The 20,402-nt window shown below is 42.1% G+C and overlaps 1 long non-coding RNA gene across 2 annotated transcripts in view; it reads left to right on the forward strand.

Moving 5' to 3' along the window:
- The window catches only part of LOC135412678 (uncharacterized), a 123,246-nt gene that overhangs the window by 95,080 nt on the left and 7,764 nt on the right, over window positions 1–20,402 (forward strand). The window contains exons 6-7 of one of the 2 annotated variants that reach the window (XR_010429889.1): window positions 16,437–16,503; window positions 17,585–19,752. This is a non-coding gene — a long non-coding RNA (uncharacterized LOC135412678). Of the gene's footprint in view, window positions 1–16,436; window positions 16,504–17,584; window positions 19,753–20,402 lie in introns of those variants that run through there. The other variant, XR_010429888.1, reaches the window with a different exon arrangement.

A 20,402-nucleotide genomic window follows, 5' to 3' on the forward strand; every position in this document is an offset into this window, starting at 1 on the left:
TTTTTTTTTTTTTTATATACCGATAGCAAATGAACTGCAGATGGAGCACTGTTTATACTTTCCCATCATGTCTGGGGTGCCGGGAACTGTCGCTGTGATGTCACTGCGTTTGGGCAGGACATAGAGAAAGCAGCAGGACTGGAAAGGTTTGTTTACTGGGTTAGGTAGGGCCAGTTTGATTTGTGCTATAGGAGTGACATGAAGGTGCTTGAAATGGAAGGGTGCGTGACCTCACTTTTCATGTAGACCTATAGGGGAAACACCACACGGGGAAAAAGTTTTATACATCTACTGATCAATAAGAAAATAGGAAGGACTTGTTCTTTGATTTTATGCAGCTGAGAGAAGCAATGCCTTAAAACATGATACCTAAATCTATCAGTGCCCCCCCAAGACAGGGATGGAGAGAGCAGATGTAGATTCAAACATGATCTTCTGTTATTCCTGCAATGTGTGACTGGATTACAACCACCCAACAAACCACTGTGATTGGCCTGTACAGGGGAGGAGGCAGGGAGGATAAAGCACAGCTAAACAGGCTGGTACAGCAACCAAACTGTCCAACCAGCCAGAATGATGTAGCACCACTTCTCACCAGCGCAGCCTCCCTGTTGGCCTTGAGGCAGGTGTAAAAGTCAGGCAGAAATCCACCTATTGGCACCTGCCCAGGGGTGAGCCGCAGCACCGCAAACCAGGACGGCAGAGGGGCTGGGATGGAACTGGCCATCCTGGATCTGCGTTGTTGGGGGACTCTTCCCCCTCTGGAGAGCTTGGAAGTAGTCATTTAAGCCAGCTGGAGTGTGTTGTGCATGAAGCAAAGCAGCATTAATTAGGAAAATTAACCATAGGCTTTTCCTCTTCCTAAACTAGGCTTTATCCATGAGCCTGCAGTTGCAGCAGGAACGCTGTAAGTCACAGCAGTGACTGGGACAGCCATTGTAAAAGCCTGATAACAGAGAGCTGCAAAGCACACGGGCAGTGATAAAGAAAACAAATCAAAGTTATGGTATCACAAAAGGAACTTTGCCTGCCTGGCCACAAAGCAGGGTTTCTTTCCAATATTACTTCCTCATTGTCTAGCGAGTGTTTTGTACTAATAATTGTAAAAGCTGCAAACAAACCGTGGCAGCCTATTGCAATATCCTCTAGCAAACAAAGGCCTCTCTAGCAACTTTGAAGGAGCTTTATATGTAACTCTGCTTTGCTAAGCACAGAGTTCATCTCAGCTAAACCAGTGTCTAGCAGAAATGTGGGAATGAGTTCTTCATATGGCAACCTATGCAGGGAGAAAAAATGTCCTCTGTTTTTATTTTAATAATGAATTTTCAAGGCTTCTGTGCTAAATGATTTTGTTCTGACTGTAGTGTTTAGTGCTCAATTTCATTGCTGTCTGTAGGAAAGTGCATTATTATGTGTTTAATAGTCACTTAAGGCTCACTTAAAGTTTTTATTACACTATGCTTATTAATAGTGCACAGCTTATTTCTGGAGAGGCTCCATTCTTCTATTTATGTTTAACTAATGTTTAAAAAAAATGTGAAATTTTAAAGATGTTGGTAGTATCTCTGAGTATTTATGTTGGAAGGGATTTCAGGAAGTGATTTAGTCCCATTCCTCTGCTCATGTCGACATTAGAACAGGATGCTCGTGGCGTTTTGCAGTTCATATTCTTGGTGTCTGGGACTCGAGGTGTCCCAGCCTGTTCAGTGCCTCTCAGCAGGAGCCACAGGGAAATGTGCTCAGTGCAGCCACTCAGTTCAGCCCCCAGGCAGCCTTGGAAAAAGCTTGTGCTGTGCCAGTGTGTGTCTGAAAACCTTTCTCAGCGTGCTCAAGCTTTCCTGAACTGAGCTTGTGCTCCGAGGCAGAGGAAAGTAAATGTTCAGTTTAGTTCCATAGGGAGAAAAAAATGTGGGATATAATTTACTAAAGGTCAGGAAGGGGAGATATGGGAAGATATTTTGGCAGCCAGAACCAATAATGGGCTTGCTTTCTGTTCACTTGATCTAGGCTTTTCCCTGCTCCTACTTCATCACCCTTTCTGTCCCCAATACAGTGTCTCCTTCCCTGAATAGTTAGACTTCTATTAATCCCTCTGTTTGGCAGGAGAATCCTGTTTTTAAAGAAGGATATACGAAGTATATACAACTTGTATTTTCACCTCTCATATTTTTTTACTTCACAACTACCCACTGACTTTGAAGACTTGGAGAAAATGTAGGTTATCCTGCCCAATTGGTTTCTGCCGAGCTGGAGATGGTAAATAATCAGAAGACAGTGCAGATAGATGGGAACATATGAGAAATGTGGGAGAAAAGTTCCCTTCGTTGAGCAATGTCCCAGGATAACTGTGACCCTGAGAATCTCTCCTATGCTGTGGCCAGAAGGAAACAATGCAATACTCCAAGTCGCAGGAATAGGTGACAGGAGGAGAACAGCCACAAACCTGCAGAGGGAAGGACTAGCCTGGGGGATTTAAAAGCTGTTTTTACCCCTGGGCTGCATTCTAATTTTGGTTATGATGGGGTAAATCAGGCCTAACTTTACTGACATCAAAGGCCCTGCTCAGTATGATCTAGCTTCATCTCTTAAAGCCGAGGTCAAACCCACTAACTTTTGTAGGCGAGTTCCACCCGAAATGAATGGGTGGGGCAAGGCCAAGCCTATGATTTTGTTATTTTCAGTTGGGCACTTGCACAGTTTGGTATTCACATCTGGCTTTGTCTTTTAAAGGGCCTATTTTTTGTTTGGCATCTGAACTGGAAATTGCCTGGCCACAACTATTCAGCTGCCCAATTTGGGTGGGATGGGCTAGGGGTAGGCCAGCTTGAGAAATACAGATGCAGAGGGGTGGGTGGTAATTTTTATGATCCTATAAGAAAGCTGCATTGTGTTCTCGGGGTCGAGGTTCAGGCTGTTATTAAAACAGAGCTTGTTTTTAGCCTGTACCAATGTTATTCCCACACTTTAAGTTAGTGAGCTGTACGCAGAGCAGAGATGGAAGTCTCAGAGCAAACGCCTGTGACCTTATTTTGAGTAATCTCTAACATTTTTCTATGTGATAAGCCATAGGCATCGTACAAATGCTGAGGTGCAGATCCCAGTTCAGGTGGTTGTGCTTAGCTACATGTCATTCTTCAGCTGGAAGCTGAAGGATGCCTTTTCTCAAATTAACACTCACTCTTTTCAACTAACAGTATTTCTGGTCGTAACTGTATCGCATCTTGTAGCCAGAGGAGAAAAACTAAGTGTTTTGCCTCAAGGCAAAACCAGTATCAGTGCAAGTACCAACTTTATGTGTGTGCTTCAATCCTTTTGTACCACACATCTTTCTTGTGTGTCTCAAAGCCCCGCCTGCCTGCTGTGAGGAGCTGTGCTGAATCTTTCAGGCATTCCCTCAGAGGAGTAATGCCCTCTGACGTGTCTTATTTGTGAGTGATTTCGTGTTGCTGTGATTCCACATTGCTTTGGAACCAGGGACTTGCTTTGGGTACGTGCTACGTTAGACTTTTCTAGAAAACAGACATTTAGCTGCAGTAGAAGTTGCTGGTGTGGGTGTTCACCGCATTCCCGTGCAATTCCATGGCAAGGGGCTGGTCTGAAAGAGTGAGTAAATTAAAAATACACTCTCCTGGAACTATTTGCATCCCACGACTAGAGGTGGGATGCATTAAATATTCTTAGCCGCCAGGTGGCAATAAGCTGTGGGACCGTAGCTGGGGACACGGGAGGGCCATCGGCTGTAATCTCGGGAACTGGATGCGAGAAGCCATATCCCTATGGAGCACGTGCCTTAGGGCTTCTGACGGATCCCAGCTTGCAGACAGCGGCTGCGCTTTCATTTGAGACCCGCTCGGTACGAATCAGTTTTCATTCCCCTGGTTCCTTTTTGTCATTTGCCACTTAGCAATGTCGCCTGCAGCGTTCGAACATTCTCTGTGTCCCTTGGCAAGCACCCGTGGTCTGTGATTTCAGCTGTAAGCCTGCTAGTCTATCGAAGTGATGATGGCTTTTTTAAAGGAGAGGGCAATTATCCTGTGCAGTTATGCTGAGCCTGAAATCTGCTCCATCAGTGTATCCTGTTTTCAGCAATCGGAGCGTGTGGGGCACTGCGCTTACCTAGCAAAGAGCTCCTGATAATTTAAGCTCTGAGAGAAATGTTTGCTTCTGTCCTATCACGTGGCCTTAACTTTTACAGAGAAAAGGGGCACATTTATTCTATCATGATTTTTTGCTAGTGAGGCAAGAAGATAACCCTCAAGGACACCAGCAAAGCTCAGAAGCACTTTTCCCAAGTTGCAGGAAATCTTCATTTTAAGGGATGCTCTGGGAACCCTTTCTCTGTTTGCACCAAGGCATTTCTCTGTAGGTGTCACACTTCAACTGGAGCAGATTCCTTAGTAGTGTAACACTACTTCAACAGCAATAAGGGCTCCACAGGCATTTCCTTAACATCTAAGAAGGAGCTGCTTCTGAAGCAGCCCCTTGTTGTGTGCTTCTCTCTCAGTTCCTAACGGGGCAATCTGAGCCCACAGAAGTGACAAACGCGTTCTGCAGGAGGTCTGGTGTTTGGGGGTGTGTGCTGCAAACGCCTCTTGCAAAAATTATACTGCAAAGGAAGTTGCTGTAGCAAAGCCAAACACCACAGACACGAAGCAGCGGTGTTGTAGACACTCATGCAGATTTAATATCTTCCGTGTGTATTATGGTATCACTCTTTAGTTACATGGCAGCACTACAGTTTTCTCCCATTTTCTGCTCATTTCTTTGTGCAGGAAGCAAAATTATATCCAGCTAAAGCTCTGACTAAAACACTTCATGACATAATTCCTTGTGTGCTCAAATTCAGCTCCAGCCATCATTTTGTAAGTACATACAATAACAATATACTGCCTTTGGTAAAGCGGTGTGATCTAACCAGGTAAAGACGAGAAAACCCCATATAAAGTTCAAAAAGGGCAGGGAAGTAGAAGCCAGAGAGAGCCACGGTAACAGTGGGAAGATTGAATTTCATGTAACACTCAGCAGTCTCAGTGTGCAAGTTGCCTGGCCAAGGTAAACCACACAATAAGTTACTGTATAAACAGGGAATCACAAAGTGTATGATCCTTTACTCTTGAAGTAGCATCAGTGCAGTTCTGTTATAATTACCTTATTATGGATAGGAGAAGCTAATGTGCTTCCAGCTCCTGAAGAGGCGTGGGAGCTTCTAATCATTGGAAAATAGAGACATTTCTATGGTTTCACATGCATGCTTGAAATCCAGCTGTCAGGCATATTTCTGTTTAGCTATGGTTTGGGAGGTGTTTGAGGGGAACAGCAGTTTAATGGAGCATCTGGATCTCATTGGAGACCTGTTCTTTGTTTTTGTGTTTCTTAATTTATTATTACACTTTCCAGCTGGGCTGATAGAGGCACAAAGAGGACAAGACATGGCTCAAAGTCACAAGGCAGATTTGTATTTCAGCTTAAATTCAAAAGTTTTCTTTTGCCTTTTGCTTTAAACCTTAAATGTAAGAGCTTGTAATACTATGTGATGATATTTTTGCTTGTCACTTGAAGTGTAACTTGTGAAATGTAATAGCATTCCTTGTTTTGAAAAAAAAAAAAAAAGATATCATGGAAAGCTTTATTTTTTTTCACCTTTGTTTTTGGTCCACTGATGTTGTTTTGTAGAAATAGTTCCTATCCATTTTCTTACCCAAGAGCATATGGGGGGGGGGTGTCTGTGATTTGATAAGACTCCTGGCTGTCTGCAGGACGCCTCTGTGTGTGTCAAGCGTGTCAGCACTTGCCCCACTTCGTTGCAGATGTCCTTGTGCTGGAAACAAAAAAATAACCCCCCAAACCTGGAGCTACACTGTAAAACGTGCTGTATGTTATGGGTAATCAATACTTGATTCTTAATATGGATAAAGAAATCATAGAATGTGACAGCTGTTGACTGTATTGTGTTGTTTATCCTAGTCATGAGTCTTCCTGCTGGCTCTTCATCCCCTCAGTATCCATTTTCCAGTTATTCCTGACAAGCTTTCAAAACAAAGCAAAGAGCTGCGGTGACACCCATGTTCTGATGGTTGCCTGCTGCATTCCTCCCTCACAGGACACAAGTTTGTTGTCCTCCCACTCCATTAAACTGTGCCAAAATGCAGAGTTGTAATTCAGAAATAATGCATTCGTCCTCTGGTAAGGAAACAAGGAAATCCAAAAGGAAATTCCATTTGTAAGTCTCTTCGATTCTGTTAAGGCAAACTGTATTTTTGGGTGGCTGCTTGGAGGCAGACATTTAGTTGAAGGTGTCAGTAACCTTGGCTGGCTGTTTACCACTTAGGGAAGTTCATGCCGTGTCTCATATTTGTAGATCACGTCCTTGATGTGTAACCCAGCCAAGTCCTTTCCATGGGCGTGAAGTGGAAAGACAAGGAACTTATCCCAGAGTTTAATCCGAATGTGATACGTAATTTTACAGGAGATTGAAGAGGGCTCTTGAGACAATGAATAGAAATACATCAAGAAGCAGCCGTTTGGGTGTCAGATCTTTGGATTTATGTTCATGCCCACAGATCTAATTACTGCTAGTGAACTGGAAATATCCATATTGACTCTGCTCTTCCTACTGCTGATGGCAGCTGGATAAGCCAGCAAGTGAAAAACCAGAAAGTGCTTGGCAAACTTCAAATACCGGTCCGATTTCTTTTTGCTTGTGATCCATGCAGAGAAAAGCATGGGTGATTCCATTTGCTTTTTATCACATCAGCGAAACCAGATCATCTCTCTGACTTCTGTGGAACAAGACATCACCTAATTCAAATTACAGCAGCCACGTGGATGTTTTATGAGAGGAGCTGTTCTTCTAGCTGGGGCCACTGGAATTGTCTCTGCACCCTTTCCTCCTGCCTTGCCTTTGAACTGCTCCTGTGCTCAAGTGATGTGGAGGTAAAGCCACAAACCTACTGGAGCACAGAGGAGACTTGTGAGGGCTGTGGATTTTATCCACTGTATTGCTGACAAACCCTGAAAGATGGATAGTGCCTCATTGTACAAGTGCTCCATAACCTGTGGTCCTCTACAGGCAGCTGCAAGTGATGGTTCCTCCTCAAATCCCTGCAGTTATTACTGCAGTTCTAAACATTACAATATAATCCCTTTTCCCTGTATGTCTTTGCCGTGTTGACTAAAATTCTCATGCCCTAACCACGGACTCACATGTTTCTCACTCACCTGGCAATACTGACAGCATTGCCAGGGTTTGAAACTCTCCAAATCATTGGACAGCCTTGAGCAAATGCACAAGTTCTTGCTTTGGAGAACTCCTTGAACACTTTTGGGATGGATGTCAGCAATTCTGTCTCTGTCAGCCAAAAGGGCAGCAGACAAATACAGAGAGAAGAGCAGGATGACTAGTGTTGGAAAGCAGTGGGCTGGCAAATGAGAGCATGCAGAGCTTTAAAAAGTGGTGGAATTTGTTACATTCTTCTAATTTTCTGTGTTTTGGGGGTTTTTTTGGAGCTGTGATGGTACTGGAGACAGTAGCGATGAGGAGCTGGAGGGAAACACGAGCTTGCGTGTGCTCCTCAGTCACAGAAAATTTTGAAACCTGAATCATTTTCTTCTGGGAAAACTTTTAGTGCCAGTTATGTTCCAAAAGAATTTCCGGGGCTGCCTGCCCATCCAATTTCTCTCTTTCCAAGCTTATAAAACAGCAAGCTGATAGCCTGAATCTGTGTCCTTTTGACCCTGAGCAGGATAAGGCAATTGAGAAGTCATGGGGCTGCCCCTGGAAGCTGGGTTATGGATTCTGGCCAGAAGCATGGAAGCTGTAATTGGTGTGGAAGATTTTTCTTCTCTTAATCATGCCTTCATATTTGATCTCTTTCCAGTGTTCCCAAAGAACAAGTCATTAGGCACTCCTTTGGAAGCAGAAAGGCCTGAGGCAGCATAGTTTGAGATTTGTTTGACCTTTCAGCTCTGCTTTCCTTTGAGCCCAGGATTACCTCTGCTGTATGCAATTTGGATTACGTAGGGATTCCAAACATCTGAGAGAGTGAGGGAAATCATAATTTTAGGGTCAGGTTTTCAAAGGAGCCTGGCCTCAGTGACTGAGACAGGGAATGAGAATTTTGGGGAGCTCCCGTGTCTTGACTGGTGTGTTTTTTCAGGAAGTTTGGTAAAATGTTTTCTGGGTAGATGCTAAAGCTGCTTGCATGGAAATCTGAGGGGCTTGAATAGCAGCTGAAAGTCTGAAAATTCCAGCTGCTAAGAACAGGTCTTACCTGTGTTGCATGTTGAAGGCCTGCTGACATTGGAAAATATATGAGAAAAAAATCAGTGTGGAAAAGGAAAGAGTTAAATGATCAAAAAAACTCAAGAAATGGGTTATGGTTATCTGCCTTGACTGTCCAACAGGCCCCAAAAGGGTTTGCAGGACTGACCTTTGAGAGAAAAGCTGGCCCAACATGTCTGGAAAGAAGATTCCTGAAGGAGCTGCCTCTGCCAGCAGAGCTGCTGCAGAGATGTTTCCTCTTAGATAAACCAAGGAAATCCATTTAAATAGAACCCCTTCTAGCCATACTACAGAATGGTTAACAGTTTGAATATTCAACCCATTTGTAAACTATAATTAATAGAGCTAATCCGTGTTTTATATAAACATGCTGCGTCAATTGGGATGTTTGTGTTTATTAAATAGTGGAAATAACTGTTGTGCTTCTCGTTGAAGACTTGGGGGCATTTCTGTTTTGCTCACAACTCCTTTTGTCCTCAGTAACATCTCCCGTAGGATTTAAAATCTGACTCAAATCCCTAAGGGTATGGAAAATATTCCCAAACCTGCGCTACGCTGTTCTGCAAGCAGCTGCTTCAGAATATCCCAGAGACCAGATGCACATCAGGAATAAACTTAAAGCCAATGATACCAATTCAGTAGGTGTATAATATCTTCCAATGTGTGGAAGGAAATTCAGGACAGCTGATTTATTCCACAGAAAATACTGAATTTGGTTAGTGCCCTTCAGTAATTGTAACCCTGGGTTACTGTGATTCCCACTCTCCCCCCGGGCAGGGGAATTTGGGTTTGATCTTGAGTAACTGAGACAGACATCCCGAAGAACAGTAAATCCAACATAATACTTCCTTACCCCAAAATACACATTCCAAGACACTGGAAGAACACAGCTTTTTTTTTTTTTTTTTTTTTCCTGAATTATTTACTCAGGAAAACAGATAAAATATAACACAGTTCAGGAAGCTCATGAGTGATTAAATGAGTGTACTGTGCATACATCTTAATATGCAACATACATTTAGTTCCAACTGTATTAGTGCATGGAGTCAGAGGAGAGGAGATTTCTAAAGGCAAAGCAGGAGTTGCTCCAGCAGCCTAGGAATCAAGAGGAAGATAGTCTAAAAAGTAACTTAGCTTGGATTTTATTTCTACTTTGCATACAAGGCATCTGTGTAACTGCTGGGGTGCATTTACTGAATTCCCTGTCTTCAGCTGACATTATCAGGTTCCTTTTCTTCCAGAGGCCTGTATGAGAGAATGGTGCCTGTGCCCAGGGCCAATTATGAGGGCAAAGAAAGGCCTTTTTGTTTGGGTTTGCCTTTGATGTGTGTGGAGGGGAAGCACGAAACCTCACTGCTGGTTCATCTGACCCCTCTGCGGTGAGTTCCAATTGCATTTAGTCTCCAAATGACTATAAAAAGGGAAGGCTTTTCAAAGCTGTAATTCCAAATTATTCCCAGCACAAGGCCCAAGCAGCTGCACTCTGTGCTGGGAAATACCCTGAAGGCTGAAGGGGGGAGCTTCTTTCCAGGCCATGGAGATGTTTTACAGCTGCGAGTGAAAGTAACTCCCTTGGAGATCCCATCCGCAGGCAGGCTGGCCAAGCAGTTCTGTGGTTGTGAGGCATGACCTGGGGCTGTTCTCCCCAGTGCTGGGGGAAGAATGTGATGACTGGGGGTCTGCACATCCTCACCTTCTGAGGCCCTGCTTTCAGCACTTTCCCCTCTCTTTGCACACGCTCCCTGCATTTCGGAGCCCTCCTAGCTTGTCTGGCCAGGTTTGGCTAAGCCAAAGGGAGCTGCCTGTGTCTGGGAAGCTGCTCTTGCCTGGCTGTGAGGTGCTGAACGCTCTTATTAATTGCATGAGGAAGCAGAGGAGTCCTGGGCTGGAAACGGTGCTGACACTGGGGCCATGTTTTGGTAATTCTAGTAGTGTTTGTTTTATGTACCCAAAACTTTCTCCAGCAGCTCTGAAAGCCTGCCTTACAATTATCTGACAGCTAATTTAATCAAAACTCTGCAATTAACAAGCTCATGTTCTTCAGGGCCTCCTCTGAAGGCTTTGCAATTACTGACGGGCAGAGCTCTGCAGACGCTGCGCTGATCCACTAAGCTCGGCTCTAATGTTGTTTTAAAGTAATTACCCTCACTCACCGCCTTGTTTCTGCTTTGCTGTTCCTAAACTATGCAAATTCAGGAAGCTGCCTCTTTCACATGATTATAAATTGCTGGTTGGGGTAAGGTATCTTAACAGGCAGCTAAAATAGAATAAAATATTTAATGCATTTTCACATTGTGCACGTTCTGTTTGCGTGTTATTCACCAGGGACTCTGCATTTGGTTCACAACAATAAACGTGAAGGGGAAAAGTTCTTTTCTCAGTAATGAGCAGATACAGCAGAAGGGTTTTGGCCTACAGTTCTTCCCTTGAGGAGCTTTGCCTGAAAAAGGTATGAAGAAAAACTCAATAACATATTAAGATTCGACCTGTTGCTGATTATATGAGAAATGCACAGGAGAAGGTCATGGCAGAGATTTAATAGGAGGGAGAAGGAAAGTAAGGTGCAAAATGTATCTTTAAAAATTGAAATTTTCTGATTTGTTATTGAGAAGAACAGCAGGTTTTATTAGTGGCTTATAAACATTGAAACCTGGAAGTGACAATTAACAGCAGCCCACGGCTTGTTAAGTCCATGATGGAAGGTTATAACTCATATGCCATCTGGATGTGGAAATTTTGTTGAAAGCAGCTTTTATAATGAGCTCATCATGCGGTGCAGAATATTCTCCTGCAGGAACATGTCTCAAAGAACAGCAAGAGAAATGGGGGGACACAACAGTTTTCAGAGACAGAATGACTTAATTCTGTGGGGGAAGGGGGTAACTTTATTTTCACCTTTGAATTATCACTGTTATTCTGAATTCAAGAGGTGCAATCAGATCCTGAAGTCTGAGTTTCATGTTTCTTTCTGAGTGGGACTGGTGATCTGGTTAGACTGTGCCATGTACCACAGAGAAAAAAATCCCTGCCACAGACTTTCCTACAAAACTTACTCTGAACACCTGGCAGGGAACTGAAAATGGGAGAAGAACATAAACATAAATTATTAAAGATGGCTTGGCCCAATCCATCAGCTGATCTGACATATGCAAAAAAGATGGGGAAACTTGCTATGTTTAGGCTGGCAAAGTAGAAGACAGGTAATGTGTCATACATATTACATGACAGAAGGTAAATGCTAGTTAGAAGAGGTTATTTAAGTCATAACATTGACGCACCAACAAATTCATGGTGACTTAAAGCCATTTTAGACTGGAAGAGGCTCTTTATTTTTAAAGCCCCGGGAATTGTCTGAAGCGAATCAGTTTTATTTAGCATGTAACACAGAGGAAATGCATATACAAGCGGCAGCAGTAATTAAACTTTCAAGAGCAGTTACAAGTAAAACTGAAATCACAGATGTTAAATCACAGTTTGTTAAACACAGCTCATCACTTAAAGAAATATTAAGATGCATGTCATGGACCCAGAGTAATCCGATGTAGATGTTAGTTGTTTGAGCAGTTCCATAATTAAAACCAGACTTTTTCTGATAGCTGTGGCTGTGTCCACACTCCTTTGAAGTGTTTGACCTTGAAAAATATTTGCTGCACTAAATGGCCACGCCCACAGTCACACATGGCATGTTTTGGAGTTGTGGCAAGAGGAGCTCACCGAGGGCACACACCAGCCCACAGCCTGATCCAGGGGCAGCGACTGCTCTGAGCTCGGGCAACCAGTTTGATTTTCGGATGTGCTGAACATACTCTCTGCTTGCATTTACATTCAGAGACGCTTCTGACAAAGTAAATCATCAGTTTTCCTGCTCTCACCAGTCACTTTTACAGTGGCACTTGGCAAAGATGTGTTCTCAGCTGAGATTTCACACCATTAGTCATGTTGTTGATTCAGCCACTCATCCCGAAGCCTGGGCTCTGTCTCCTATCAGCTTCTGCCTTGCATATCCTTTTATTTGAATTATTGCTGGTAGCACTGTGTTGAAATAAGCCTGTGCATATAGAATGTGTTTTATACTAACATACATATTTGCTTATTTTGCTAAAGACCTTCAGGAATAATGTTTAATTTAAGAAAACACTGTATTAAAGTTGTACTTGCCTCTGAAAACACTGGGACTTTCACAACAGACCATTCAGCTGTAGGAGACTAAGGTACTATGGGATCCTTCTCTTAGCATGGGAAAGATGTAAAAGAAGCCTTAAGCAGTTTAAGCCCAGTTCAGAATGAGACTCACTACTACGCCACATCCATAGTGTTGTTTATAGAATAAAAAACACTATCAAGATCAGAACTATAAGGGCTCAAAGTCAGTGAAAGCACTCTTGAAGATTTAATCAATGCATATATTTGCAACACTGACATTATTAGACTTACGAGTATCTATTGTTAGAATTACAACTTCAGTCATACCTAAACTAAAACCTTATAGAAATACTCTTTAAAATCTTAAAGCCATGTAGCAAATGGATTTGAAATTGGGAAGGTATAATTTTGTTTGGGATAATTTTATTTTTTTTTAAAAAAAAGGTCTGAAAAACAAGTTTTCTTCTTAAATTTGACAAGAAAATGGCAAAATGTGTTAAAAATACTATTCTGGTTTATGTGTACTTTGTTCCACTTTATTTTCTGTTTTATATGGTACATGATAAAGCACAGTCTGCACAAAGAAACTCAGTTGCAGGAACCTTGGTTTTAAGTGGGAAGCTGAGGCTTTCTGAGAAGCTGCAAAGAGTGATGTCTGGTATCTTCTCCTGAATGAAAAAGAACGTGTCTCTTCTGACATGTGTTCTTGCTATCTGCTGACCTCAGCATTTGGGAATGTTTCAGAATGGGACAGGACTGAATTAAGAGAACTTGGACGAGTAAATCCTCCTGTGGCTCTTTAGGAAGTCATAATCTGCAGAAGGACTTCAGTTGCAAGGAGTCTCTTCTACTTAGAAGCCAAAAAGGGGAAATTAAAAGCCCCTATCACACGCAGCTCGCTGTCTGATTTTTCCCCTCATGTGCAGCCAGGTTTCTCTGAGGAAAAAATCTTTAGTGATAATTGCTATTTTCCATAGCAGTGCAAGAATTTTGGGAACAGATGCTGACTGATTCCGCTCTGTGCAGTTGGACTGCCAAGTTATGAAATGTTTGATGTACAAGCGGAGTGTGAATAAAGGTTTTATGACTTTGAACAAGACATCTCGGCTCAGAATTCCCTTGCTTACATTTGCGTGGATATTAACGACCTGTTAGTTAAATGTGGATGTAAAAATGTCAGATGGACTCAAATGGATCAAATTATATCCCTTCTCAGCTTTGCCCTTTAAATGTTTTATGGTTCCTAGCCCTGGGCTTCCCTCCTCTTCTCCTCTTGTGTTTAACTGGCTGTTACATGGTCACCTTTTTAGATACAAATAAACCCACAAATCAGCAGCTGCTTTTATTGTCATTTACATCAACAGAGTCGTTGTCTCTGCTTTCATAGATGAAGGAATAGTTTCTAAATGGGATGTGTGCAGAACTCCTTATGTTCCTCTTTATATTTAAGATGATATCTCTGAAAAATATCAAATTTTCAGATATGCTAGGAGAAATTTGAATTAATCCTCTTTAGGTCTGTCTCAAGTCTTAGAATACTACTGTTGTTAGTCAGTAGTATTTTGCCAGTCTTTCATTTTTGTAATGAAAGATTTATCACTTAATCTGACAATGGTTAAAAAAATGAGTGATATGACCAGTTTTTAAATTTTCTTACGTTCTTCTTCTCTTCTCTCATGGTTTTGTAAGTGAGGACAAACAGGAAAGGCGAGGATGAAGAACTGTGCGTTTCAGGAAAGGAACTGATGTGTTTAAATACATTGAAAGAGAAAATGAATTTCAGCGTTTAATATTACACCACTGTACAGTTTCCAACAAGATCTGTCTACTAATCCTGGCATTAAGTAGCTGTGTAGCATTTCAGAAATGATAACTAATGCTAGCAATGAAGCAGTGACCTCCCAGCTTGCTGCCTCTCTGGTGCTGCAGTGCGAGTGTGATCTGGCCGAGGCCCAAGGCAGTGCTGCTGGGCAAGTGAAGTTACAACAGCACTGGCTTTTGTTCTTCTGTGCTGCTGATCCTTCTCCTGATATTGTTGTGTGATGCTGTAATTGTGCAGGAGTTGTGTCAGCACCCTCCAAGCCAACATCTGGAAACTGTTAATTCTTCACAGAGCACGGGGTGGCACAGACACAGCTTGGTGCATCTTCAATTCTTGTGAGAGGATTTGTGCAAGACCAGTTGTGTCTGGTTAGTACGTATTTTCCACAGAAATTAGGGAAGCTCACTTGAAAAGTCAAGGTGAACTGGAGCTTTTCATTACTGCTTTTTTATCTGGACTCTTTCTTTGTTTTAATAATATCAATACTGGCAACACTCATCAATCTCCTTTGATTCTCATGGGTCCACTAAGAGCTGGGACTGTTCAGCACGGCGGAAAGTGCAGAAGACAAAAGCAGAAGTGATCTTGTCTTTTAATTTATTTTTTTTCCCCCAGAATGCCTGCAGCTATGATTTTCCACTCAGTAAAGATTTCTGACCTAAAGGAACGAAGAGTAGGCAGATGCTCAGAGAACAAGAGATAGGGATCTAGGAAGATTTTAAGACCTGAAGCTCAAGGCAAACTAAAATCCATCACAAACAGATTAACAATTAGCTGCTTAGCTGTGTTCTGATGAGATTTCTGAGGGCTCAGAGAATTCTTGGTGGTTCAGAAAGAGAACTTAACCTTCTCCTAACATGCCTCATGTTCTGTCAGCTGTGCAGAGGCAATGGAAAAGCTTTGTCAAAACAGATGGCAGGGTTAGCCCCCCGCCACTGAATAAAAATGGGAACTTCAAGGTCCAGTTAATGGCTGGAGAGCCAAGAAACGTTTGGAAACTTAGTTTAATATTGAATACACCCCAAAGAATACACTGTTACAGCTCCAGGACTTCTTGGCTATGGCCAAACTCTGGATACTGAGAGAACAGTCATTTCCCAGCTCACGCTTCCAGCCAGAACCAGGAACTGCTGAGGTGCACGAAAAATAAGATGTAGCACTTAACATGGGTTTAGGGCTTTTGAAAAAAGACATGTTCAACAGCTGGGTCAGTCCAGCAGAATATGTTTTTGCCCAGTGCTCCCTGATAATCTACTATGCCGTTCAATTGCTTTTCAAATACTAAACCAAATATTATGTTAAAAGCAATCATGTGCATAAAGTATACCAAGAAACGACATGCAAAAATATCTGGTTTTTCTATTAAAAACATGCTGGCATGTCACGCTGATGAAAGTTTCACAGAACAGTTTGGTAAAATGTGGAAACTATGATCTGTGCAGCTGAAAGGGTTTCAGATGCTGGTGGCATGACTACTAGAAGCTAAACAAAGTCACAGAGATGCTGCTTTACGTTCATCCAATGAAACAGATACTGGGTGCCAATTAATGCTGATTAATAACATTGTGCTGATTAATAATGAAAAATAGTCTTGCTATGATCTAAACAATGCACTGTTAAATAAGCAGATCTTACTTGCCTGAGTTTGGAATAAGAACATAAAGAAAGCTCCTACAAAGTGTTTTCAGTAGTGATCAGTGCTTTATATCCACCCTAATCAAGATCCTAGTTGTTTAATCATAACTGTAAAGGTCTGCAAAGGTAGTTTTTTCCTATGGAATGGGTCCAATGGAAGGGCAGTGCTCCTCCCTGCAATGCAGTAGGTGCAATCTTACACTGCTCCATGTCTGTCTCTACCTTTGCACCTTTTGCCTGTACATTAGGAATTAAGCATGGAAGACCAGAAGTGTAGTGCTGTTGGAAACATAACTGACCTCTTAGTCTTGCACACAAGTGCCTGTAATCAGGTTCAGAACGTCACTTCCCAGTCGTGTCCTGCTGCACTCCCTTCTTCCTTCTGCAGGGAATGCACAGCCTCCACTTAAAAGTCAAGGGCAAGGGCTGAAAGATAACTGTGATGCCTGATAATTGTCAGACTACCCCTATTTGTTGTCCTCAGCTTAACATAAATGACTTCCTAAGGATTAGTGAAGGCTACCAGACCTACTCTACTTTTTTTTTTCCTTCTAGGATTTCATGAACCTACTGAATGGATGTGAGGAGCTAAAGCCAGGTTGCTGTTAAACTATGTCTTAAGGTAAGCTGTTAAACACCCAGTGTTATTGCTTGTTTTGTTTGTTTGGGGTCTTGAAGAAGCATTCACATGTCCAAGGAAGCTGTGGGAGCTAATCATTAGATTCTAAGGATCTTGAGGATCTTCTTGACAGATCCCAGCTTGCTGTGGTGGCTCTCTTGGGGCAGCTGCTGTTGCTTGGGAGCAACACATTCCGGTGCCTCTTTTCCTGACAGTACTTGGGATTAATTTAATCTGCTGTTACCTGAATATCTCTATAGACAAGAATCTATCTTGAAGGAAATGGCTGCAGAGATCCAAACTGAATTCTGGTTGCCACATTTGTTTACAGAGATGGGGTGTTTTTATAGCTGAGATTTTCACTCAGTGTTAGTTTTGATAAATTGACACAAGCAAAAGTCATTCCTTAACTGAAGTATTTGGAAACAGTATAAGGGAATAAAAACAGATGTACAAAACTAGAAAACAACTCTTTTAAACATATCCATCATTTAAAACAGGAAACATCTCTAAGTGAATTGCGTTTTCTGAAGTCTGACTAAGGACAAAGGTATCTCTTCTTGTTTTTGTGAATGTGTTCAGTACTGTACAAACAAAAGAAATGCTCTTTTCCCTTAATACCTCTACAAACATACATTCTGCCGCTTTAATCTTACAGTGACAATAATGCAACAGTTTATTTCCTGATTTGTTGTGGCTATTCAACCTATGTGCTCGGATCATTTCGTTAAAACACAATTAAAATTTAGCAACTTGTCTGATTTACCCTCCTAGTCAAATTAGTCCTCATTTGGCAGGGCTCCTTTCTAATTTTGACTTATTAAATTCTGTGAGAAAGATCAAAGGTGGCCTCCTGTTTCTCATTACACAGGATCAACGGATCAGATAATTCAAGGTCTGATAAAATGGCACAGGGAATTCAGCTGTGTGCAGCATTACTCTTATCAGGCCATTTTAAAGTAAGAGTTAAATTCCCAATTCTTTTGTAAGCAGCATCAATAAGCTATGCTTAGCAAGTACCTCTTTCCTGTAGAACAGGGTTTTATTTTTGTTTGGAGTTTTAAAATGTTCCATGTCATTTTAGGCTGGTAAGTGGTGTGATTTACTGACTGTGCTCGATGGATTGTATTGGCATCCTGGGACGACTGCACTGGAGCGTTCCTCCCTAAAATACAGCCAGTTCTGAGAAAACAGCACTATTCTTGTGAAAACAGCGTTTATATATTTCTCTTGCATGTTTATCCTCAGCATCATCTTACTGGGAACTTGTTTAACCTGCCAAAAACCCTTCTGCACTCTGACTGCAAACCGTTCTGCAGCCCAGACTTGTCATGCAAACGCCGCATGACTTCAGGCAGGTAGAGAACTTCAGTCCTCTGAGCACGTTATCCCCCCCCTTATGACTGCTGCACACTCAAAGCACTGCTCCCTCACTGGCCCTGTCATCTGTCAGGCTGCACAACTTTGATCTAGGCAGTTTGCTTCCAGTCTTACCTCGGCATTCACAACCTCATCTCGCTGAGAAGTCTTACCCAGGCGCCTTATCCTGAAAACTGAGGGCTTTCTATTTGTTTGATTAACTCCCATGGCTTGCAAGCGATCCAGCTCTTGCTCAGTCGGTGCTCAGAAGGCTGGTGCATGCCTCTGCACTGCTTGGGTTTTCCTTAATCAACATATGGGCTATAACATATTGTTTGTTTGGAATCTGATGTCATGGGAAAAAGTGTTGCTTCGGTCAGTATGGAGACTTGCCCAGATACGTTCAAGTTGTTTCTTCCTTGACTGTGGTGTCTGCTTGAAACCTTTCACTTGCCTTCTAACAGTTATTCCTGCTCATCCACAGCCTGTTTCCAGTCCAAATATAGTGCTACTTGATTGAAAAGGTCCAAGAAGCAGTTCTCTTTTTGGCACATGTTTAACAATCCCGACTAAATCCCTTCTGAAATTCCATGGTCCGCTTTGTCACAGAAGGTCACAGGCTTGCTAAGGCTGTCCCTCCGGACATTTCAGCGACTCCCGCGTCTGCACAGCTACAAAAACTCTGCTGAAATCTGGAATGTTTTTCAAACCCTTTTCTCCCCTCCCTCTGAGGTCGCTGTGAGGAAGCAGTGACCGAGGGTATCCTTGTGAAACTCCTGTTGACCCATGATTTGGAATGTGCAGCCGGTTCAGGGCTGTGCCCTGCATTGGGGTCTTGTGTTTGGGGTTTGTTTTTTGTACTGAGGAAGCCTTTCAGTTGATATTTGAGAATGACTTTAAAAGCACAGCTAATAAAGTGATTTTGTTTGCTTGGCTGCTTAACTAAAGACTATTAGTCAGGGCAAAGTAATGTAACTCCACTGATATTAATAGAGCTCAGATACAATAATTGGAGAACAAGCCCTTAAATTCTAGGGAAATTATTACACAGGCTGAGTTTAAAAGGCTCTAATGGTGTCTAATAATGTTATGAGTCTTTAATACCCCCTAATTTCTAATTAGCTTTTCCTCTCTTGTCAGCTTTTTCTTTTATACCTTTCTTGTTGATGTCATAGTTGTGCTGTGAGAAAACAAGAACTCTGTTCAAGATAAACCTGCCCTGAGCTGTGCCTTCAGATGTGTGGTACCCGCTCGGGACAAGAGGCTCAGCAGCCCTCAGGGCTTGCATGTTCCTCTTGGAACATTCAGAAAATCAACATGGAACCCTTTCTGTCTGGGGTTCCAGCTGGGATTTTGCTGTAACTCTTAACCCAGCTGATCAGGAAGGGATTTTCCTGGGGACAAAGATACCATTCGAACTTGAGGGTTGTCTCGCTGCCAGATTTCAAGCTCCTCTTACAAATTGTTATGGCTCCTCAGAAAAGAGATAAAAACTATGAATTTTGGCAAAACCATCCTTCACTAAGCTTGTTCCAAAGGTGGCTGAACTGTTTTCTATAAAACTTTAAAAATAAATAAATAAAAGCCAAAGAAACCTGTGCAGACTAAGATATCCCAGCTTTTCTCAGGCAATACTCACCAGAGAGGAGATGTGTCATTTCACTAAAGAATTAAAACCATGTTTACATATTACTGAAATAAAGCACACTGTAGTATATAAAGCACTTCGAATTTGAACTCTGTAGGGAACTAGGTCATAAAACAAACACAGAGACCTTGTGGAAGTCAGTCTGTTCTGGACACCCTTAAGTTGCAATGAAGAAGATGGAAAAATGTAATTAATCTACAAATGGACTCTAAATAAACAACTACTTGAACACAATCTTCCTTTTATTTGGGAGCTAGGGCAGTGCTTTTTGCTACCTTGCCTAATCTCTTGCATTTCCAGGCCATCTATCAACACAGTCTCTGTTTTCCCCTTAGCTGCTCCTATGGATAATATGATGGCGGAGAAACCAGGAGGCAGGAGGAGAATATATGGACTATTGGGATACCTTTGTGGGTTTAGCTCAGAAATAAGTACCTGGCCCTTGGGAAGAACAGTTGGCAGTGACAAATGTGCACGAAGTCTGATACATTATGTCCTGAGATTTCTTCTTAGTTACTGTTCTCTATGACCAGTGTTTTTAAAACAGTGGAGATGATATCCAGGATATTTTCGCTATTTATAATTCCCATTGTTGCAGCTCTCTGGGGATGATTAGATCGGATGACTTCAGTGGTGTGATAGCTATTGATATAAATAACTTTCCAGAAGATTTCCTTATGACTTTAGAACAAATTCACTGGCAACAAAAACATTTCTGAAGGAGCTTAGTTACCTGGCTATTTTCTGAAAACCACACCAGGCACTGATCTGCATAAAGAGGAGATAAAAACCTTTAAAAGCTAATATTTGAGTGCCTCAGGTTTTCATTTCAAAAAATCAATTCTCAAACACCTAGGTCCCGTTTTCAAGAGTGTCAGGATCCTCAGCTTCTCAA

This window comes from Pseudopipra pipra, chromosome 4 (genome assembly GCF_036250125.1).
Source record: "Pseudopipra pipra isolate bDixPip1 chromosome 4, bDixPip1.hap1, whole genome shotgun sequence".
Taxonomy (NCBI): Eukaryota; Metazoa; Chordata; class Aves; order Passeriformes; family Pipridae; genus Pseudopipra; species Pseudopipra pipra.